The following is an 8321-nucleotide window of genomic DNA, read 5'->3' on the forward strand; positions in this document are numbered from 1 at the left end:
ATAGAGCTATGAAAAGATATAACTGCCAGAGAGGTTTAAAAAACAACCATCTGTTAGAACAAGTTACCAAATCAAGAATAAGGTAAAGGGTTAAATCTTGATTTTCCAATTTTAGTTTAGTTTGCCACTGCTGAAAGAATCTTATTAAAGCTGACAAGTCTGAGAAGTATATAGTAGAATCTCAACAGTTAAAAAGGAAGCTAAAAGCATGAGTAAAATCAGGAGAGATGTTATGATGTATACATGAGTTTTGGATGGTTGTGTCAGAACTGATGCTATTAATGTTGAAAAGAAGTTCAAAACAGAGAAGAAAAAAGATAAATGATACACAAAACAAAAGTGGAAGGAAAATATTACTAATATTTTTTTCTCGGGCTTCCATCGTGCATATGTTGATATACTTGATAGTTTCCAAGAATTTTCTGAGGATCTGTTCATTTTTCTTTATTCTTTTTTTCTTCCTGCTCCTCAGTCTGTACAATATCTATTGACTTATCTTAGAGTTCACTGATTCTTTCTTCTGCCAGCTCACACTTGTTATTGAGACCTTTGAGCAATTATTCATTTCAGTTAATGTACTTTTTAATTATAGAGTTTCTATTTTTAAAAAATATTGTTGTCTCTATATTGATATTCTTTGGTGAAATATCATTGTCATAGTTTGGTTCTTTGATCACATTCTGTTGATAATTGCTGACTTAAAGTCTTTGTCTACTAAGTTTGCACTCTGGCTATTCACAGGGACATTTTCTGTTGACACTTTTTTTCCTGTGTAGGTGCCATATTTTCTTGTTTCTTTACATTTCTTCCAATTTTTTGTTAAAAACTAGATATTTATGTAATATTTTCTTTCAAATTTTGTACCAGATTCCTCTGTCCTCCCAAGGTTTGTTATTGGTTTGCTGTTGCTGCTATTTTATTATTGGTGCTTATTTGTTTAGTAACTTTCCCGGAATAATTCTGCAGGTAGGTTATAAGACAATCTTAGCTTTAATTTCCTGCTTATGTAAGATCTCAAACTCACCCATTCTCCTTTCCCGTGTTTTTCTTGAGCTTTCTCACAGTCTTCTAGGCCTCAGCAATTCGTGGAAACTTTTCTAAGTTCCTTATGTTTGTCTAGTTCTATTGGATTTCCTTTTAAATTCCCAGCCAACCTCTTGCTTGCTGCAACTGAAATCACAGGCATTGGCAGCTGAGTCATTCTGAGGAATTGCTATTGTTTTGGTAATAACCTGGGAGTAGGATTCCTCCTTTTCTCTACTTCCACTGAGCTGAACTCTGGATCAAATCACATAGCTACCACATTCTAAGAATAGAGATTTCCCAGCGAGCTGCAAGTTTGGATGAAACATTAGCTGTGTTCTGGGGATAGTGGTTTTAAAGAAGCTTTAAAATAGGTCATATCTCTTTGTTGTCTGCAATGCTGCTGGTTTTGACTGCCATGCCACTGAGCTGGGAAGGGAGAGGGCATGTGAATAGCCCTGAGTTAAAACTTGACAGACTCCCTTCCTCTCATCTAACTGAAGTACATTCTGTGGTTTTGATTAATTGACAAGAGTTTTTAAATGGTTAGATTTTATTGTTTTACATGCATTTTTGTTGTTTTAAAAGGAAAGTAAGTTCTACGGTCATGCTACCCTGAACAAGCCCAATCTCGTCTGATCTCTGAAGCTAAGCAGGATCAGGCCTGGTTAGTACTTGGAAGGAAGACCACCTAGGAAGACCAGGTGTTGTAGGCATAAAAATAAAATAAAATAAAAAAAATAAAGGATTGTAAGCTGACAAGGTCCTTACAATCTGTGAGGTCAACCAAAGATTGCCTCACCTAAAAATAAATAAATAAATAAATAAATAAATAAATAAATAAATAAATGATAAAAAAATAAAAGAGGAGTAAAGTCGCCAAGTTCTCTGCAATTTCAGATGTTAATCTACTCTTATGCAATTTATCGAATTGATTTAGCATTTTATTCAATTAATCTATCATACGTTTTAAATTTACAGCACATATATGAGATCTAACACACACCTGGATGCAGGGCTAGAATCTCAGGTCATGACAGCTCACACTGGGCCAGAGAACTCTGACACTCCCAGTGATGAGTGTCTATAACCAATAACCTAAAAATATAATTTAGTCAGCCTTATAGGCAATGTTTCAGTGATAACACATAAGCAGAGGAAAAGTAAAAGATGACTTTCATGAACACTATGGTGATTGGATCACCTATCCTTAACTCTCCTCTTAGACAGTTCCATTTAACTACTATTATATAACAAACTATACCCAACGCAGTGGCATAAAACAACAACCTATTTATTAATGTTATATCTTTGTGGGCCAGAAATTCAGTGAGGGATCAGCTGGGTTATGCTTTTATACTACATGGAGTAACTCAGTGTTATTCAGCTCATGCCTGGCCTGGCATGAAGAGTCCAAAATGGCATTATTAAATGCCTAGTGTTTTTGTCAGGTAGCTAGAAGTCTAGGTTCTGCTATATCACTCTGTCTTTCTATCCATAAAGTCTTAGAGTTTCTCCATGTGGTTCCTCCTACAGAGTTCTGACTTCTTATTTCATAGATCAGAGTTCCCAGAGAATAAGGCTAATTCTTTTTAAATGGATTAAGGGCCTGCAAATAAGACCTGAAACAATAAAATGCATAGAAAAAAACATAGGAACTAAACTCAAGGACTTAAAAAGGATTTTATGAATTTGACCTCAAAGGCAAGAGAAGTAAAAGCAAAAATAAACGAATGGGACTACATCAAACTAAAAAGCTTCTGCTCAGCAAAGAAACCATCAACAAAGTAAAGAGATAACCATCCGAATAGGAAAATATATTTGCAAGCAACTCCTTTGATGAGGGCCAAATATCCAAAATATACAAAGAATTCATACGACTCAATAACAACAAAAAAACAAATGATCCAATCAAAAAATCAGCAGAGGACCTGAACAAACACTTCTCCCTAGAGGACATACAAATGGCCAACAAATACATGAAGAGATGCTCAAGATCACTGGTTATTATGGAAATGCAAATCAAAACCACAATGAGATACCATCTCACACCTGGTAGAATAGCTATAATCAATAGGATAAGTAATAACAAATATTGGAGAGGATGTAGAGAAATAGGAACCCTCATCCATTGCTGGTGAGACTGCGAATTGGTACAGCCACTATGGAAAACAGTATGGAGTTTCCTTAAAAAACTAAGAACTGATTTACCATATGATCCAGCAATCCCTCTACTGGGTATTTACCCCAAAGACTTGAAAACTCATATCCAAAAAGGTATTTGCATACCAATATTCATAGCAGCATTATTCACAGTGGCCAGGACATGGAAGCAACCGAAGTGTCCTACGATAGATGATTGGCTAAAGAAGCTGTGGTACACATATACAATGGAATATTACTCAGCCATAAGAAGAGATGAAATACTGCCATTTGCAACAACATGGATGGAACTTGAAATAATCATACTAAGTGAAATAAGCCAGACAGAAAAGATTGAAAATCATATGATATCACTTATATGTGAGATATAAACCTAAAAGCAACAAATGAACAGGACAAATAGAGACTCATAGACAATGGACTAGTGGTTACCAGAGGGGAGAGGAAGGGAGGAAAGGAAAAAATAAAAAAATAAAATGTTAAAAAAATAAAAATGAAAAAATAAAAAGTTGGGCCCAGAACTGGCATAACATCACTTCCACTATATATTGGTCAAAGCTGTCACAAGCCAGCCCTTTGTGAAAAGGAGGTGAAATAGAACCTATCTCTTAAAGGGAAGAAAGACAAAGATTTGATTTCATCTTTAATTTGCCACGCAGTTCGACTGTTTGAAAATGAGAGACAAAGATGTTAGCAATTCTTGTGCGTGTACCTGAGCATATCCCTGTGATTGACTCTCATCATAAAGAGCCTCTGAGACATCCCTAATAAACCTAATAATATTTGGTTTCTCCAGTCAGATCATTTTCCTGATCCACTGAGCGTGACAGTGGCATCACCTTTGGAGAATTCCTAAAGTATCAACAATAGTGGGATTAAGCCTGCACTTTTCAAGGGAAATAGCCACCCCACATTTGAAGAGATTTCCAAATACAATGTTCTTCTAACTCCCTTTTAAGAATAAGCTATAGTCATTGCTGACACATAGTATTGATGTACATTTTATTTCTCTTCCCCTGATGGACCACATAGCAGCACAATCTCCCTACCTCACCTGTTAAGATAACAAAACTTTTAGCAGGAAAAGTGGCTTCACCTCCTTAGCACTACTTTGCCAAATTTTCTTATTGTTCTATCTTTTTGTTCACACACCTATACGATACTGCACCAGAGATACTTTGTCATGATTAGCTCACAGGTCTTATTTGAGACACTTGAAGGAGGTCTGTGTGGCTGAAATATAGAAAACACAGGGGAAAGTACAGTAAGATTAGGTTGAAGAAAAAGGTATATACACCTAAACATGTAGGTCACGGTAAGTATTTCTTTTTAATCAAAAATAAAATGAGCATCCACCAGCTTAAGAATGGTATAATTATAACTATGTTTTGGGAAAAAAAAATCATTCTAGCTGAAATTTAGAAGATGGATTTGATTGGAGCCAGAGTGGCTCTTGAGAAGACCAATTAGATGTAATATTTTTTTTCTCCAAAAATATGTATGAGTTAAAATCAGTAGAGGTTGATGATTATTTAAGTGTATAAGACTTAGTAAGGAGAGAGAAATGTTAAAAATTGCTACAATAAAGTTAATGGTGACTTTAGAATTTACTGGATGTTGGATTGGAGAGGTATGAGAAAAGGAAAGTGTTAAGTGACTGCAAGATTTCTATTTTGAGTAAGAAAATATTTTTTCTCATTCTCTGAGAGAGAGAGAGAGCACTGGTTGAGAATTAGACTTGAAAAGAAAATCTCTTTGGGGTATGTCTTTGTGACATTGGAATGGGAATGTTAGGTAAGTAGTTGAACATATGTAGATATAAAAAAGAGGTTTTACCTGAGATGTAAATTTAAGAGTCATTAGACTTTAAATAATAACTGAAGCCATGGACATGGTTAGGATGGCCTGAAAAAGTGCATAATGAAAGAGTGAACACTTAAAATTGAAACACTTTATTACTAAATATTTTAACTTGAACTAAAAGGACAGAAAAGAGGACACAGTTCCATAGTGTAGCCATTAGCATGTCTGCTTTACACACAGAACAGTCCCGGATTCGAGCCCCAGTTCAGCCATGGTTGGCTAACATCTTCTACGGCCACCCTGAACATGCCGATCTTGGAAGCTAAGCAGAGTCAGGTCTGGTTAGTACTTGGATGGGAGACCACCCAGGAATACCAGAAGCTGTAGGTGTTCAACAAACAAACAAACAAACAGAAAAGGAAAAAGATACACAGAAAAACATGAACCCTCAGAGGCAAAAGGAACAAAATGTTTCAAGAAAAATGTGTACCATAGAATGGCCAATAGTCTCTACTGATAAGTTGAGTAAAAAGAGGACTGATTTAGAAATCCATTGAATTTAGTAACATAAAGATAGAGTAACCAACAAAAACAGTTTCTAAAGAATGATGTAAATTCTAGTGAGATTAGGGTGATTAAAGACTGCTGTATAACAAAAAAAATTAAGAAGAGTGAATATGAGAGGGTGGAGAAATGTAAGGTGGTAGTTAGAACTGTTGCATTTAAAATAGTAGTATCTTAAGTATGAACATATTCAATAGTTGATGGTATGGATTTACTGGAAGGCAGAAGTTCAACAGAAAGGAGAAAGATAAAATAATTGATAGTGTAAGAATCCTAGGAAGATGGAGATGGGGTGCCAGTCACAGGAAAAAAGCACATCCTCGACAATGTAATAAGAGATGGATCTGCAGAATTAATAGCAAAAATTTGAATTAATTCCATCTAACCGACTTCAGTTTTCTCTGTGAAGTAGGCAGCAAGGTATTTGTGTGGCAAAGCAAATAAACTCAATTAATGTCTAAGAGTTGCTGGGCACTGAAGATTTCCTATTTGAAGTTGCTGATCAATACATCATGGTTTATGAATTTCCCCAGTTGCAATTGTATACTTGGATGTAAGGTAGAGAAAAAATATTGTTGGTGTGTTGCCAGATGGTTGTGACAAAATCACAGGAAGGCAAGAGAATTTGTAGTATTGGCAATAGTGTTATTAAAATGTTGAACTATGGAATTTAAACTAGATAGGAATGAAAGTGAGGAAAATAGGGGCTAATAGTTTAAAAAATTTTAAAAGAACAATAAAACTGGATTTCCTGATGATTTCTACAAAGGAAAGAGCTTAATGAGCAAGCTGGAGAGAAAGAAGGTTTTGATCAAAGATCACAAACCTTGATTTAGTGAACTGTAAAGATAGTGCTTTATCTGTTTTCTTGTTTAACTACTTAGCAACTTTAGGATGGTGGGCAGGTGATTTATATGGAATACTCAAGAAGGACAAGCTGCATGTATGGCAGGGGCAGGGGTGTTTAGAGTTTATGAGACCTGGGTTGTTTTCACATATGGTAAACTTACAAAAAGAGAAAGAAGTGAGAAGATGCCCCCATAACTCCTACCCATAAGTGAAAACGTCAGAATAATAAGGGCTCTTTTCCAAACTACACATATCCGACATATATCAGAATGCACCGCCAACAAGCTCCAAGCATAAATGTAGTTTGGTTCCTTGTTCCCCAAATTCTCCATTGAGAATCATTGCTTTAATTGAGTCAGTGTTACTGAGTGTGATGTTTTATCCCTGAATAATGTTAAGGAGAAGGAAAAAAGGTTTGAACTTCTGCAGTACCTCAAACTACTAAAGAGAAAAGATGCTTAAAAGCATATCTTTTTAGACACACTCACTTGCCCTTGAACCTTTTTATCTTCCACATGTGGTGTAATGCATTACATATAATAAATGGTCAACAAACATTTTATAAATTACATTTCAGATTATATAAAATTACATTCTAATTATAATTTGCTTAATTGCCAGCTCTGTTATAATCTAGAATTAAAGATTATACAACAGAGCTGGCAATTCAGATCTCTCTCTGTTCCTGCCACCACCATTTATTTTTTCCAATATTTTGCATTAAAAAAAAAAAAAAAAAGGACATGTTCTTTTCCATCTTGCAAGATGGCAGGTGAAAAGATACAAAGCTGGACACCTGAAGTCAAGAAGGCTAATGCTGGTGGCAAGGCCAAAACATTTAAGAATGGAAAGCCCCACTGCAGCCAAAACCCTGTCCTGATCAGAGGAATGGACAGACATTCCTTATCTGCTATGTATTCCTGAAAGACCATGCACAAGAAGAAGTATTCATCAGCTAAATCCAGGATTAAAAAGGAAAAAAAGAAGGTTCTTGCTTCTGTCACAAAACCAGTTGGTGGTGACAAGAATGGTGGTACCCGAGTAGTTAAACTTTGTAAAATGCCTAGGTTGCGGCTTGAAAATTGTTTAGCTACACAGCTAGGAACCATTCAGTCAACCTGTGAGAAAACTTCAGGCTAGTATCACTCCAGGGACCATTCTGATCATTCTCACTGGGTGCCACAGAGGGAAGAGGGTGATTTTTCTGAAGCTGCTGAGCAGTGGCTTGCTACTTGTGGCCGGACCTCTGTAGCTCAATTAAATTCCTCTGCATAGAACACACCAGAAATTTGTCGCTGCCACCTCCACTCAAATTGACCTTGGTGGTCAAAATCCCTAAACATCTCACTGATGCTTATTTCAAGAAGAAGAAGCTGCGCAAGCCCGGACACCAGGAGGGTAAGATCTTCAACCAAAAGAAAAATACCAGATTACAGGGCAACGTAAGGTTGACCAGAAAGCTGCGCACTCACACAGTCTACCAAAAACCACATCTGTTCCTCAGCTTCAGAGCTACCTCCGCTCTGTGTTTTCACTCACAAATGGGGTTTATCCTCATAAACTAGTGCTCTAAATTTATTATGAATAACCTAATTAAATACTTGATCTGTTAGAAAAAATGAACATAATAAAATATAATTCTGAGTCCTTCTGGCAACACTTAACTGTTCTTTTACCTCTGGCCATTTCTCCATTCTCTAGCAACTCTGGGTCATCTTCTTGTCCTCTGGATATCCCATTATGACCAGTTGCTCAACTCAAGAATTCAAGCTCTCAGCCTCAGCCTCCAGGTTACATCTTTCTCCCCTTTCTTCCTTCCAGAAAAATTCTGATTCCCTCAACATCTGCTATTGCTCATCTGTAGTGAATCCCTGATCAACTTAAATTATACGAGGTTGGAATTGCCTGATAGCTTTTAT

The 8321-nt window shown here is 36.2% G+C and overlaps 2 pseudogenes; both read left to right on the forward strand.

The window, feature by feature from the left end:
* The first annotated feature begins 1620 nt into the window (after positions 1-1620).
* On the forward strand, positions 1621-1739 carry LOC120595861 (uncharacterized; annotated as a pseudogene).
* Positions 1740-7167: 5428 nt separating this feature from the next.
* Positions 7168-8077, forward strand: LOC120595608 (60S ribosomal protein L6-like; annotated as a pseudogene).
* Positions 8078-8321: the final 244 nt, after the last annotated feature.

The sequence above is a fragment of the Pteropus medius genome, unplaced genomic scaffold, assembly GCF_902729225.1.
Source record: "Pteropus medius unplaced genomic scaffold, Ma_sr-lr_union100, whole genome shotgun sequence".
Classification (NCBI taxonomy): Eukaryota; Metazoa; Chordata; class Mammalia; order Chiroptera; family Pteropodidae; genus Pteropus; species Pteropus medius.